General features: G+C 43.6%; 1 protein-coding gene and 1 long non-coding RNA gene across 4 annotated transcripts in view; one reads left to right on the plus strand and one right to left on the minus strand.

The window, feature by feature from the left end:
- KANK1 (KN motif and ankyrin repeat domains 1) overlaps nt 1–14,266 on the plus strand; it is a 200,474-nt gene that overhangs the window by 73,634 nt on the left and 112,574 nt on the right. The gene's annotated exons all lie outside the window — the stretch shown is intronic.
- On the minus strand, nt 1,527–8,958 carry LOC113594241 (uncharacterized). The gene is made up of 4 exons (XR_008291273.1): nt 8,489–8,958; nt 8,182–8,347; nt 2,293–2,359; nt 1,527–1,896 (listed from the first exon to the last, which is right to left on the minus strand). It is a non-coding gene; the product is annotated as an uncharacterized LOC113594241 (long non-coding RNA).

Consider the following 14,266-nt stretch of genomic DNA (forward strand, 5'->3'; position numbering starts at 1 on the left):
GGGGTCCGGGCACCCTCAGGAATGTGGTGTCATCTGATAATGACTTCGTTCTCACTGCAAAGGAAGAAACAGGGACTTAGAAGCCAGTGGGGCGGGCGGGAAAGGAGAAATTCTTCTCCGTCCGTGGGAGTGAACATTAAACAGAAACGTTTTCACTGGCTGATAGAACACACAGGTTGCTTTCTGGGGAAAGGGGCTCACAGATTGGGGTGCTGTCGGGTTCTAAATTTTTTCACCATTCTGTCGTTCTCTTCTGCCTTTTTTTTTTTTTTTTTTTTTTTTTTTTTTGTCGTGAGAATAGAAATCAGTGTAGGGTGGCCTGGGGCAGAGAGCACAGTGAGTCACAGGCCTCTGCCCTTCACACGGGCAGGCCGAAGTGAGCCGCTGACCACCCCGGCCTCTGATCTATGGCACTGCACCCCCCCCAGAGAGCCGGAGGGGTTTCTGTAAGTGATGGGGACGCCGGGCTTGTGCAGAATGGCCCCTGCCAGGGTTTTGCACAGTGCCCACCTTACTGCACCAGAAAGGCAAGTTTCATTGCATAAGGGGACAATTTACGGCCATGGGCTTATCTCCTTGTTTTCACTCTTTATGTTTTTCTGCCTCTTAATAAAATGTGAAGTCACAAAGCAATTAAATAGTAGTGTAGTTTTCAGGCAGGAGGTGGAGAGAGGCTAACTGGGGGAAAGGCCAACATGATTGACAGAGGCTGACTGGAGATTTACATTGGGAATAACTCGTTCCTCAAAACTTTCTTCATTTCCTGGTGGGAAGTATGGGGTAAATCATCGACCAGGAGGGTAGATGATTAAAAGTGCAGGAGTTATGATTTCTTTTTGACTTTGTAAGTCTCTAAATCTAAACCTTAACGTGGAGTTCTCATTTTAGGAGCTCTCGAGGAAGTGATGGAAACCACTCGGCCAAGGATTGAGGTGAAGCAGAAACACTGTAAAAATCTCTCATTGCTAATAAGCTCGAGCTTGTTTATATTTTATGAAATGTCTTAAGATCCAGTGAAATGCAGTAGAGAATTCACGAGCCTTTTTCTTTTTTTATCCTTTAAACTCAGATCCACAAGGGTAGATATTTTTGGATTTTTAAAAATATCGAATGGGGTTTCATCCATGAGTGTCTAGAGTGTTTAAAATAGCATTAGTAGGGGCACCTGGGTGGCTCAGTCGGTTAAGCGTTTGACTTTGGTTCAGGTCAAGATCTCGCAGTTTGTGGGTTCTAACCCTGTGTAGGTCTCTGTGCTGACAGCTCGGAGCCTGGAGCCTGCTTCAGATCCTGTGTCTCCTTCTCTCTGCCCCTCCCCCACTCATACTCTGTCTCTCAAAAATAAATAAACATTAAAAAATAGCATTAGTAATATTTAATCATGACATTTAAACTGAGCAAGAACGTGGACAATTGAACATAAAAATATGGAAGGGCACCTGGGTGGCTCAGTTGGTTAAGCGTTCGACTTTGGCTCAGGTCAGGATCTCACGGTTTGTGGGTTCCAGGCCCGGGTCGGGCTCTGTGCTGACAGCTCAGAGCCTGGAGCCTGCTTCGGATTCTGTGTTTCCCTCTCTCTCTGCCTCTACCCTGCTCATACTCTGTCTCTCTCTCTCTCTCTCTCTCTCTAAAATAAATAAACATTACAAATAAATAAAAAAAGCATGGAGAGTTGAGACCCCCTGTGCCTTTATCCCAGCATCCTCCAACATATAAAAGAAACTCTTGATTTAGCCACTTTTTGTTGCTGGTAACCTCTTTATTCTAATCAAGAGACTGGACAAGTAAAGGTACATGAGTTGAAGTTGTCCTTCTTTCTTATTCTTGAAACATTTTGACTTTAAGGAGTTTTGAAAGCTGCTTTTTGATCCGAAGTTCTCTTGTTTCCTAATAACCCCACTGAAATGGCCAAAGAAAATAGCTTAAATTAAAATGCAGTCCTCGGTCCCTGGTGAGAGAAAGAGTAATTTGACTCAGAGTTAATTTCTCTGACCCAGAAAATGAGGGGCTGAAGGGCCAGCGCTTTTTCTGGTGTGAATTCATCTTGCCGGGAGAGGGCTCAGAAGGGGAGACTTCTTGCCTTCCCGGGAGCACCCCTGTCCCATCCCTCCCCCCACCCTCCCCCCACCCCGCATCACCCCCTAAAAAAGCATTGGAGCCATCCATCCCGTTTCCGTTGAGGGTGGGCCTCCTGATAGAGGACTCCCAGGAAGATTTGTACGGAGGGAACGGGGGAGTGTTCATTTCTAGACCTCGGTAAAAGGGTAACACGCGGCTTTTCTCGCAGCTCACTACATCTCTTCCAAGTCCCTGCCCAGGGTCCTGTGTGTGGATGGTGAAGCACCAAGTTCATTTCCTGTCCCTGTAAATAGAGGAGGGAGTGGGACCTCTTTGGATGTCCGTATCTGACCTCTCGGCTCTTGGGGGTGGGGGGGAGCTAATTGTCAGTCACTGGGTCATTTTGCCACCCCAGGGCCGGTGCTCGTTAACAGCCGCTGGTTTGTATGTGTCGTTGCCCCGGCAACAGTCCTTTATCCATCCAGAGTGTGGCAGGGGTGGGTGTCTGCATGCAGAAAACGCCCATCTGCCCTGGTGCCGCTCATTCTTCCAGGGAAAGGTAACTCACTGGGGAATTAGTGTTTGGGTCTTAGCTGTGTACTATTTCTTTTCAACTCTATTTGTTTTTAATGACTCCAAATGCTCATCACAGAGAAGTGAATCATTTAAAAATGAACAGGGGCACCTGGGTGGCTCAGTCGGTTGAGCATCCTACTCTTGGTTTCTGCTCAGGTCGTGATCTTCACGGTTCGTGAGTTTGAGCCCCGCATCAGGCTGTGTGCTGACAGCTCGGAGCCTCCTTGGAATTCTGTCTCTTCCTCTCTCTTTGCTCCTCCCCTTCTCTTGCGCTCTCCCTCTCTCTCAAATAAACTTTAAAAAATGAAAATAAAGAATAAAAACGGGCAGTTCAGTGGCATTTTAGTACATTCACAGTGTTGCATCGCTGTCCTCTCGAGTTTCAAAACATTTTATTGCCCCAAGAAGAAACCCTGTACCCATTAACTTGCCTCCCTCAGCCTCTGGCAAGCATTCATCTGCTTTGTCTTTGAGTTGACGCATTCTGGATATGTCCTATAAATGGAATCCTAGAATATGTGACCTTTTGTGTCTGGCTTCTCTCACATAGCATGTTTTCAAGGCTCATCCGTGCTGTACCGTGTGGCTGAATAGTATTCTCTTCTATGGACGTGCCACAATTTTTTTCAATTCATTCACCTGGTGGACATTTGAGTTTTTTCCACCTTTTGATGCCTGTGAATAATGTTGCTGTGAACACGGGTATATAAGCATTTGGGTCCCCATTTTCAGTCCTTTGGTGGAATTGCTGGGTCATAGGCAAATGCTTTTTGACTTTTTTGGGAAACCGTCAAACTGTTTTTCCCCAGGAACTGAACCATTTACATTCCCACCAACAGTGCATAACTTTAAGTTGTTTCACTGCCTTACCAACACGTGCTGTTTCTCCTTCTTTGTCTTTAGCCATCCTTGTGATTAGGAAGTAGCACTTCATTGTGGTTGTGATTTACCTGTCCCCAATGACAAATGACATTGGTCATCTTTTCGTGTACTTACCATTTGTGTATCTTCTTTGGAAAAATGTCCATTTTTCCTTCCCATCCCCCAGTGGGATCCTTGGCCCATTTTTAATTTGGTCTGTCTTTAAAATAAATGGGGTTGTCTTTTTGTTGTTGAGTTGTAAGAGTTCTTTGTATATCCTGGATGCTAGACCCTTCTCGGATGCACGATTTGCAGGCATTTTCTTCTGTTCTTTTCTTTGCACCCTCTTGGTGATGTCCTTTGGACACACACAAGTTTTATATTTTGATGAAGTTCAAGTTATTTATTTTTTCTTCGGTTGCTTATGCTGACTTCCTGATCCCTGTATTTTCGTCTACGAATTTTATGTTTTTCTCTCTAAATTCAGTCTATTAATCCATTTTGATTTAATTTTCATAAGGTGAGAGGTCAGGGTCCAACTTGATTCTCTTGTATGTGGGTATCTAGTAGTTCCATTTATTGAAAGGATTCTCTATCCCCAATTGAGTGGCCTTTTCACACTTAAAAAAAAAATGAATTGGTCACGTCGGGTTTATTTTTGGACCCCTTAGGGTTTTTTCCATTGGTCTGTGTGTCTATCCTTGTGTCCATTTATACTGTTATGGTTACTGTAGCTTGTAGTAAGTTTTGAAATTGGAAAATGTGAATCTTCCAACTTTTTTCTTTTTCAACATCGCTTTGAATAGTCAGGGCCCCTTGTAGTTCCATATGAACTTAAAGATCAACTTTTCTATTTCTGCAAAAAAAAAAAAGAAGAAGAAGAAGAAGAAGAAGAAATAGGCTTTTGGAATTTTGATAGAGATTGCACAGAATCTGTAGATGGTTTTTCATAGTATTGTCATCTTGACAATATTAAGTTTTCCAATTCGTGAACACATGATGTCTTGCCATTTAGTTATATCTGTCCTAACTTATTTCAGCATTGGTATATAGTTTCAGGGTACAAGTGTTTTGCCTCCATTAAATTTATTCTTAGGTATTTTATTCTTTGGGTGCAGCTGCAAATGAAATTGTCTCTTTGATTTCCTTTTCAGATTGTCTCTTCCTGGTATATAGAAACACAGCTGCCTATATGTTATTTTTATTTAGAAAATATTTAACATTAAAAAAAAATCTCTTCTGGGGGCGCCTGGGTGGCTCAGTCGGTTAAGCGTCCGACTTCAGCTCAGGTCACGATCTCGCGGTCCGTGAGTTCGAGCCCCGCGTCGGGCTCTGGGCTGACGGCTCAGAGCCTGGAGCCTGCTTCAGATTCTGTGTCTCCCTCTCTCTCTGCCCCTCCCCCGTTCATGCTCTGTCTCTCTCTGTCTCAGAAATAAATAAACATTAAACAAATTTTTAAAAAAGGTTTTAAATAAAAAAATGATAAAAAAAATCTCTCTGGTTCTTTTAAAAATGAAGTAAGAACCCCAGTATCCCCCAATATATTCCTGTTTAGTTTGATGGACATCCTTCCATATATTTTCTGTACATATACATGCAAATAAACTTCGTTCCTTTGAGTAGACTCATAATATACTTTGCCTCCATTTGAACTTACATATAGATGATGAATATCTTTCTACGTCACTACATCTAGATTTACATTTTTCCTTTCAAATGCCGCAGAGTATCCTGTTGTACAGATGTTCTGTACTTTAAGAGTGTTCTTGTAATTTTTTTTAATGTTTGTTCATTTTTGAGAGAGACATAGCACGAGCAGGGGAGGGGCAGAGAGAGAGAGGGAGATAGAGAATCGGAAGCAGGTTCCAGGCTCCGAGCTGTCAGCGCAGAGCCTGAAGTGGGGCTCTAACCCACAAACCGTGAGATCATGACCTGAGCCAAAGTCAGACGTTTAACCTGCTGAGCCACCCAGGTACCCCAAGAAGGTTCTTTTAATGAACATTTGGTGCGATGTGAGTGTGACGTCAGCAGATGGTGTGATGTTAGCAGATGGTGTGATGTTTTCTATTATAAACAATGTAGCAATTAAGTCTTGTGCCTGTATCCATACATACTTATGTGAGTGTGTCTTAAAGGTAGTTTCCCATAAGTAGAATTGGTGAAGCAAAAAACAGGCACATGGTATCTTTTGGTGGACAGGGAGAGATTTTGTTTTTATAGTGTTTATTATGGGCATAGATGCTACCTACTCTTATCTGAGAACATCACAGTGAGTAAATGCTTGGAGAAAAACGTAAAAATGAGGGTGCCTCTAACCGTTCTTCTTTCTAGCGCTACCTGGTAACCTATCATCTAAATAAAATGTAAATAATAAAATCCTTTTGGGTATGAGCTATGTAAACAAGGTGTTTTTAAATGCGTTGTTAGCCCAGCTTAATGTTGTTAGGGAAGAAAGCAACTGGTAGCACATAGGTGCCTTCTGGGCTTTTCTCTCTCCTGCCTGCTGTACACCTCACCCCCCTCCTAATCTATCTTTCATTATCCACACCCCTCCCCCCAATTGCTGGCTATCACTCCAAAAGATCTTTTGCTTGGTGACAGATACTATGAACACCCAATGTTCTCTTTTCTGGCACTGTCCAAGAAAGACCAGCTTGAGAATTTGCTCACATGTTCTGAAGGTAGAGACTTTGTTTTGTTCAAGTCTAACTGGAAAGTTTAGCTAAACCCCAGAAGGCAGACCATACCCATTTTGGGATAGGGTCGCCTGTTCTTCGGTGTCTGAGTCTCCCGTCTTACACCTTCCTGTGCTTTGCTGTGGTTGACTAAGAAAAGCAGAGGAAGATGCTTCTGTAAAAGCCCCAAAGAAAAAGAAGTCAAATAGGGGCACCTGGGTGGTCCAGTCGGTTCAGCCTCTGACTTGGCTCAGGTCGTGATCTCGCGGTTTGAGGGTTCGAGCCCCACGTCGGGCTCTGTGCTGACAGCTCAGAGCCCGGAGCCTGCTTCGGGTTCTGTGTCTCCCTCTCTCTCTCTGCCCCTCCCCTACTCGTGCTCTCTCTCTCTCTCTCTCTCTCTCAAAAATAAAATAAACATTAAAAATTTTTTTAGACAAAGGAAGTCAAATGGAAGTGAGGAATAAGAGTAACCTCAGTTGCTTTCCTTTTCCATCTGTTTTTCAAAAAGGTTTTATTTTGAAATAATTTTAGACTTGGAGAAAAGTTGCAAAGTTAGTACAGAGTTCACGTGTGCCCTTCAAGCCAGCTTCTTTGAATGCATGACTAGAATGTATGATGACAATCAGGACTTCTAAGTTGTTACCCTACTTGTAGCTATGCTATAGGCTTTGTCAGCTTCCCACCCAGTTTTCTACTCCTATCCTGTTTCTTTTCTAGGATTCAGTCCAGGATCCACACTGGATTTAGTTGTTCTGCCTCCTTAGATTTCTACAGTTCGCCAGTCTTACCCTGTTTTTCATGATCTTGGTATTTTTGAATAGTACTGGTCATTATTATTATTATTTTAATGTTTATTTTGGAAGGAGAGAGAAACAGAGAGCAAGCAGGGGAGAGGCAGAGAGAGAGAGAGAGAGAGAGAGAGGGAGACACAGAATCCAAAGCAGGTTCCAGTCTCAAAGCTGTCAGCCACAGAGCCCGACACAGGGCTCGAACTCACGAACCATGACATCATGACCTGAGCCGAAGTCAGACGCTTGACTGACTGAGCCACCCAAGAGCCCCCGGTCAGTTATTTTGTTGAACGAAATTTCCTAAATTTGGGGGTTTTCTGATGTTTTCTAATATTTGCTTGTGAGGCTATGCGTTTTGGGAAGAAGACCACACAAGTGATGATGCTTCCTTTCCAGTGAGTGGTTACTTGATGTCCCTTTTCCTTATTGGTGGTGATGATAACCTTGACCACTTGGTTCAGGTGTCTCCTGGGTTTCTCCCTTCTAAAGCTGCTCTTGTAATTGGTAAATTAGTCTTTTTGTAAGTAATAAATACCTTGGGGGTCAGCTCCTTTGAGACTGTGCAAAGGCCTTGCTTCTCCTCAAGCTTCCTGTCACTGACTTTAGCATCCATCGTAGATCCTGAGTGGGACCTTAACTGACTCAGCCACCCAGGCACCCCTCTTTCATCTGTTTTAAAATGAGCTCTTCCCTCGTGAGCACAGTTGTGGTTGTGGCAGCCCTGAAACCTGATCTTGACTCGGCTGGGCAGTTAGTCATTTCGGTGTCAAATCATTTTGACCAGATCATTTAATGGTGGGTCATTAAAATCACTGCACATAGAGACCTGTAGACAAGTAGGGATTTTGCCTGTAGATGGAACAGGTTAACTTTTTTTGTGGAAAAACATTCTAACATTGAAAGGCCGGTGTTAGTGTCCTAACATTCCTCAAATAATCTCTCAAGGATTTTGGACTCTCACTTTTAGCCCATGCCATATTTTAAGGTTAATATGAATAACTTTTGGTCCTTCTGTTAATTATAGAGAGTAAATGCTACTTAATGTATTCTTATTAATGAGTGTTTTCCTCAATGTCTAAGTACAGATTGATTGTCCTATAATAAGTTATTTTTGCATACACATTATGTGGCTCAAGACTTTTGATAAGTTAGTTATGTCCTTATAATGTTATTTATGAAATCTTATAGTCAGAAGCCATTGGTAAAATATCTTTATTACTCACGAGCTTTGAGGGCCTCTTTTCCTTGGAGAGCCAGTATACTTTCTCGGCTGCTTTTAATTCTTTCAAAATAGAGCTCGCCTAGATGAGATTCCAGAGTGACTCCTGTTTTCCTCTGTAATTTTTCATATTTCTGTGACCACATCCCAGCTCTTGTGGCCAGCAGTGTCTGTGAAAACAAAGCATGAAGTCAAAGCACATTCCACAGGTGATTGGTGGGATTATAATAGTTACAAAGTGTATTCATCTCCAGCGATAAGGATCTGCCTGAGCATTTTGCTCTAGTTCAAAGCTCATTCTTGGGTCTTACCACCTGTTTCTTGTATGTATGTTCCTCTTTCGAAATAGAGATGGAAGAAGAGTGGCTGTATATCAGAATTTAAGAAGGTCATTCTTTTTCAAGGGCTTTTGCCTTTCGACTTGGACCTTTTGTAAGAAATTTCCGTATTCTTCTCACCCCTGATACCCTTGAATTTGGGAGTGGGGTTAGGTGCGATTTGGTACAAACCCCAGCTGGACAGTTAAAGCCCAGTGTGGTAATGTTTTGCAAATATGCCTGGCTGACTCTGATCTCTAAATGTGCAGATTATCTTTGCAGCAATAAGATATCTTGAAGAGCTTCAAGTAGTTTTGATAACTAATCATTACATTCTTCAGCCAGAACATTTTGCTAAGAATAGCTCATGTGCCTTGCATCCAGTTTGTTTGTTTGTTTGTTTATTAAAAATATTTTTTAATGTTTATTTTTGAGAGAGAGAGAGAGAGAGAGCGAGCGCACAAGCGGGGGAGGGGCAGAGAGAAGGAGACATAGAATTAGAAGCGGAGGCTCCAGGCTTCGAGCTGTCAGCACAGAGCCCGACATGGGCCTCGAACTCACAAACTGTGAGATCATGACCTGAGCAGAAGTCGGATGCTTAACGGACCGAGCCACCCAGGCGCCCTTGTTTTGCATCCAGTTGAAAGGTTAGGAGCGTAAGATTGTAACTGTAGCCCTAGTTGTGTGGAGAGACGCCACATTCACATGTGGTATTTCTTTACTCTTTATAGTTGCTGCATTAATTGTCTTTACCTTTCCCTCATTCTAGAACAGGAATATTTTACCTACCATATTAATAATTTTTCTGTGCCCTACTATTAATTAAAATAAAAAGTGGACTAAACTTTCTCTTTTAAAAATTCCACTTTATTATGCTTAATTTTTCTTTCTTTCTTTTTTTTATTCATTAAGTCATGGTTGAGGTGAGCAGCATGTCACTGGCCCTTTGAGTTTCGCAAAAAGCTTTCTCCTATAGGGTCTTGACTTACAGGTACCAATTCATAGATGCTCTAGTGCCTAGGGTAACAGAGCTAACATTCAAAGCACGAAACATGTTCTCTGGTTCTTGATTCCCTCTCTTCCCTGGAGACATGGGAATATTAATAGTGATGTCAGTCATTCATAACCATTTATTGAACCGGCACTGTGTGCCAGGCAGTGTGGGGGATAGTTTTCAAATAGCATCTCATTTGCTCTTAATAGAAACCTCCCGATATTTCAGAAACAGAACCCAGTGCTTGAAACGTGAAATGACTCATCCAGGATTACATAGTGAGTAGACCCGAGAACGGCTTGGATTATTGTCTCAGGTCACTGCTCATCCCACACAGCATTCTGTGACTGTCCTCATGTCGCTAAAGAGGAGAATGCCTTCAGGGTTGCCATTTGCTCAAAGCGTTCTTAATTTTTTTAATGTTTGTTTATTTCTGAGAGAGAGAGAGCCAGCACGTGCGAGCGAGCAGGGGAGGGGCACAGAGAGAGGGAGACACAGAATCCGAAGCAGGCTCCAGGCTCTGAGCTGTCAGCACAGAGCCTGATGCAGGGCTTGAACCCACAAAGTATGAGATCATGACGTGAGCCCAAGTCCGACGCTCATCAGACTGAGCTACCCACGTGCCCCTCAAAGTCTCTTTAAATTTTGAAAAACACTTCAGATGATTTTGAAAAAAATGACTTTTAAGGTTAGTTTTTTGGGGGCTCAGCTATTGTCACACCTTTGGTTTCTGGAAATAAAATTCAAGATAGGAGGAGAGGAAATTGCTCCCAGATGGTGCCATCATGCCTTTTCTTGAAGCTGAATACAACTTCTCTCTTAGGCTTTCTTGCTTTACTGTGAGTAGAAGCTTGAGGCTTTGGGCTGGTGGAGTATATTTAACAGCAGAAAAGATAAGCACTTAAACACTAAACTTCACAGTGTATAGACCTTGGGGATGAGTCACTGGAAGCTGCCTTGACCTTTCGTGCCGGTGCTCCCACTTCACCCGCACCCGGCAACAGTGTGTGGAATTTGGATTCAGGAAGCCTGGAAGATAGTGCAAGTGGGATCTTAGCTGGAAGAAATAAAAAGCCCTAACTTGAACCTCCCTTGTATCTACCCTTCCTACATCTCTAAGATGTGAGCTTGTGATTATACTGGGCTCGTGATGAGATCATCCTTGGAAGAAGGAAGTCCTGAGAAAGGAGGAGGGTGGATTTTCATCCAGCAGGTAATTAAAAACCTGCTTTACAAGTTCAGGAAAAGTTGGGGTCATAGGTGTTGGGCTTAAGATGCATTAGGGTTTTGCTGGGTAACGAATGGATGATTTGGGGCTTCAAGGAGCTATCCAGCTTCTGTAGTCTGAAAGTTCCCTTCTTAGGCTAAAAAGAGACACGGTGGAAATTATTAACACAGCAATCACAGATAACTTGAGCACTAAAAGACACTATTTGGCTATTGGGTTTGAGTATAAAGTAACCATGTGGCTTTCGTGTGAGTGATGGCTTAGACGACGTGACAGAAAACTGTCAGCCTTCTCTATTTAACGTGCATGCCTCTGAAGTGGGTAACAGGGCCACTCACAACTGATGTTTTGTTACTCTGTTATTCTAACCACTGAAGAAAAGGCTGTGATGGTAAGAAGCAGTAAGGTCCTGGTCTCTTTTGTTGCTGATGGGAAGTTATTTTGTTACCACCTTGTCTCTTAAATCACACTTCAGGAAGTGACTAGAAATTGCGGGAGAAAGATGGTTATAATGATATATGCGCCATGTGCAGACTCTTAAAATTTTGGGGGGTTGGGGATTGGCATAAGTAGAAAACACTGGAGTGAGCTTTCCTGAAGTCAGAGGCATTCTGACATGGGAGACCTCTTGTCACTAGTATTTCCTTCCTCCCCTTCCTTCCTTCCTTCCTTCCTTCTTTCCTTCCTTCCTTCTTTCATTCATTCATTCATTCAGTCAGAGGCATTCTGACATGGGAGACCTCTTGTCACTAGTATTTCCTTCCTCCCCTCCCTCCCTCCCTCCCTCCCTCCCTCCCTTCCTTCCTTCCTTCCTTCCTTCCTTCCTTCCTTCCTTCCTTCTTTCCTTCCTTCCTTCCTTCCTTCCTTCCTTCATTCATTCATTCATTCACTCACTCACAGTGTATTTATTTTGAGAGAGACAGAGACAGTGTGAGCAGGGGAGGGACAGAGAGAGGGGGAAAGGGAAGCCCAAGAAGCAGTCTCCACACTATTAGCACAGAACCCAATGTGGGGCTCAAACCCGCAAACCACGAGATCAAGATCTGAGTCAAAACCAAGATCTGGACGCTCAGCCAACCGAGCCACCCAGGTGTCCCAGAATTTCCTTGTTTGAGCACATTTGGGTGCCCTGACCCCAGTGCAGTGAAACATCCCCGTGTTGGTGGAAGGAGACTGGATTGTGCTCCTTTCCCCATGCAGGGACGGGGGGAGGGGGCCCAGAGAATGGGCACTTGTGGAATGACAGAGACCACTTTCCCTCCACCCTCTTGTGGCTCTCCTCCCTGTTTCTTTGACTTGTTGGCGCTCCTTGACTTGACCTCTCATTCCTATTTACTAAATCCACTCCTTTTCACAAATCCAGGGTCACAGAGGTCAGCTTTGAGGGTAAGGCTTTCTGTATGGTTTGACTTGGTTTCAAAAAGGGTGTGTTTCACCGGGTACGAACAGCTAGTAAAGCTTCTCTAAGTCTGTTTTCAAGAATTGGGACTAAAACAACAATGTTACATTAGAGTGAAGAAGGTTCCCAGGCATTGGGAGTGGTATTTGATGATGTCTAATGTAGTAAGGCTCTTTTGGCGACATATTTAACGCGGGAGAATTTAAGATGTCATGTGATACTATGAATGTAGGCTAAAAATGCTACTTCTTGTCAAGTTTACTTATTTAACTTCAAATTGCCTTGTAAAGGTGCATCCAGACATTTTTAGAATTGGAGGCATGGTTCATATTCTGTTTGTGTATTTTTTTTTCTATAAAGTATTGTACGATCTGAACATTTCCACAAACGGGCACAAGTCATCTAGCGGTCGTCTTTATGAGGAACATAATACCCCATTGTGTTGATGCACCATGGTTCTTGCGAAGCTGTCCCCTGATGTTGGGTGTTCAGTCTGTTTCTAGTTTTCTCTCTTATAGATACGAAGGGACGTATAGAAAGGGCCGTTCTTGGGGCACCTGGGTGGCGCAGTCGGTTAAGCGTCCGACTTCAGCCAGGTCACGATCTCGCGGTCCGTGAGTTTGAGCCCCGCGTCAGGCTCTGGGCTGATGGCTCGGAGCCTGGAGCCTGTTTCCGATTCTGTGTCTCTCTCTCTCTCTGCCCCTCCCCCGTTCATGCTCTGTCTCTCTCTGTCCCAAAAATAAATAAAAAACGTTGAAAAAAAAATTTAAAAAAAGAAAGGGCCGTTCTTGCTATGGTAATTGTGGCGTGTCTGCCCCAGTCTGTGCCCAACATGACATCAGACACTTTGGCAAGTGAAACAAAGACCAGTGGGGCACAGGGAGCCGTAGGAGATGAGAGGCGTGAGGGATGCTTTCTGTCCAGTGTGATCAAGGAAGGCTGCATGGAAGGAGGGACATTTGATCCTGGGTCTTGAACAACAGGCAGTAGTGAGAATGGTCAATCTAGGGAAATTGAACTCCCAAGTAGCAGGGAGAGCAATTTCAGAGTGTTAGGGCAGAAGTGTGTTGGATCCATCTGCTACAGTCCAAAATACATTTCACTAGAAAATACTCAGTTACACGTATGTGTCCTAATATGTTTTGGAAAAAAGTATATATTACTATTTTTTTTTTTTTTATATAGGAAAGTAGGTCGCTAGAGGCTTAACTCCTATCACTTTTTGATCTACCCTAATGGCGATTCTGTAGACCAGTCATAGGAGGGCGTCTTAATATCTGATTTCCAGGTGAGGAAAGGGAGGCACTGAAGTGTGGTCTTCCCCACAAAATACAGGAAGTCATCAACAGATGTACAAGCGAACTGGAGCTCGTTGATTTATTCATGCTTAGACCAAGCATCTTGGCTGAAGATGTTAAGTGCTAGATGGGCCATTAATGGAACAAAAGCTGGAGGTGGGGGGAGAGACCAGATAATGCATACCTGGGAATGCCAGGCCTTAGGAAAACTCTGGAGTTAAAAAAAAAAAAAAAAAAAAAAGGGATCAGATTTACCAAGGAAGTGAATGGGATGGTGTGGTCTAGTGATAGTGAGCATAGTGACAGGGGAAAGGAAGGGGTGGAAAAGGAGTCTCGCGGGTGGCCACCTCTCCCTTAGTGCTTTGAAATATGGGGAAATGAGCTCTCTTACTCAAGAGAGCCGCTGTGCCCAGAACGGTTTGGTGAGTGGGTGCATTCCCGGTGAGAGTGATTTTATTATGGGGTTGGCAGTGACTAGGATGAGAGAGAAGTGGTAAGGAGATCAACTTGTCTCCATGCCCCAGATGACACTTGGGGCAGCACCAGCTCTCTCTGTGCTACATGGCCCTGTGTCCTCGCACCCTTCCTGTAAAGCGGGTGCTCGTTAAACCAGCTTTGCCGTATGCTGGATTCCAGCTCTGGCTTTTACCACTCAGCCGATTTTATCAAACTAGCACGAGCGTGTTTTCCTCTTGAAAAGACCAGAACGGGAGGGAAAAAAAAACCTCGTGGCTTCCCCCCACCCCCCACATATGTCTTATTGAATCTCATATGAGGAATGTTTAATTGAAATATGTTGGAATGGATTTAAACACGTTGTCTAAAAAGTTTGAAAACTAAAAATGTCAGAGGC

The sequence above is a fragment of the Acinonyx jubatus genome, chromosome D4 (genome assembly GCF_027475565.1).
Source record: "Acinonyx jubatus isolate Ajub_Pintada_27869175 chromosome D4, VMU_Ajub_asm_v1.0, whole genome shotgun sequence".
Lineage (NCBI taxonomy): Eukaryota > Metazoa > Chordata > Mammalia > Carnivora > Felidae > Acinonyx > Acinonyx jubatus.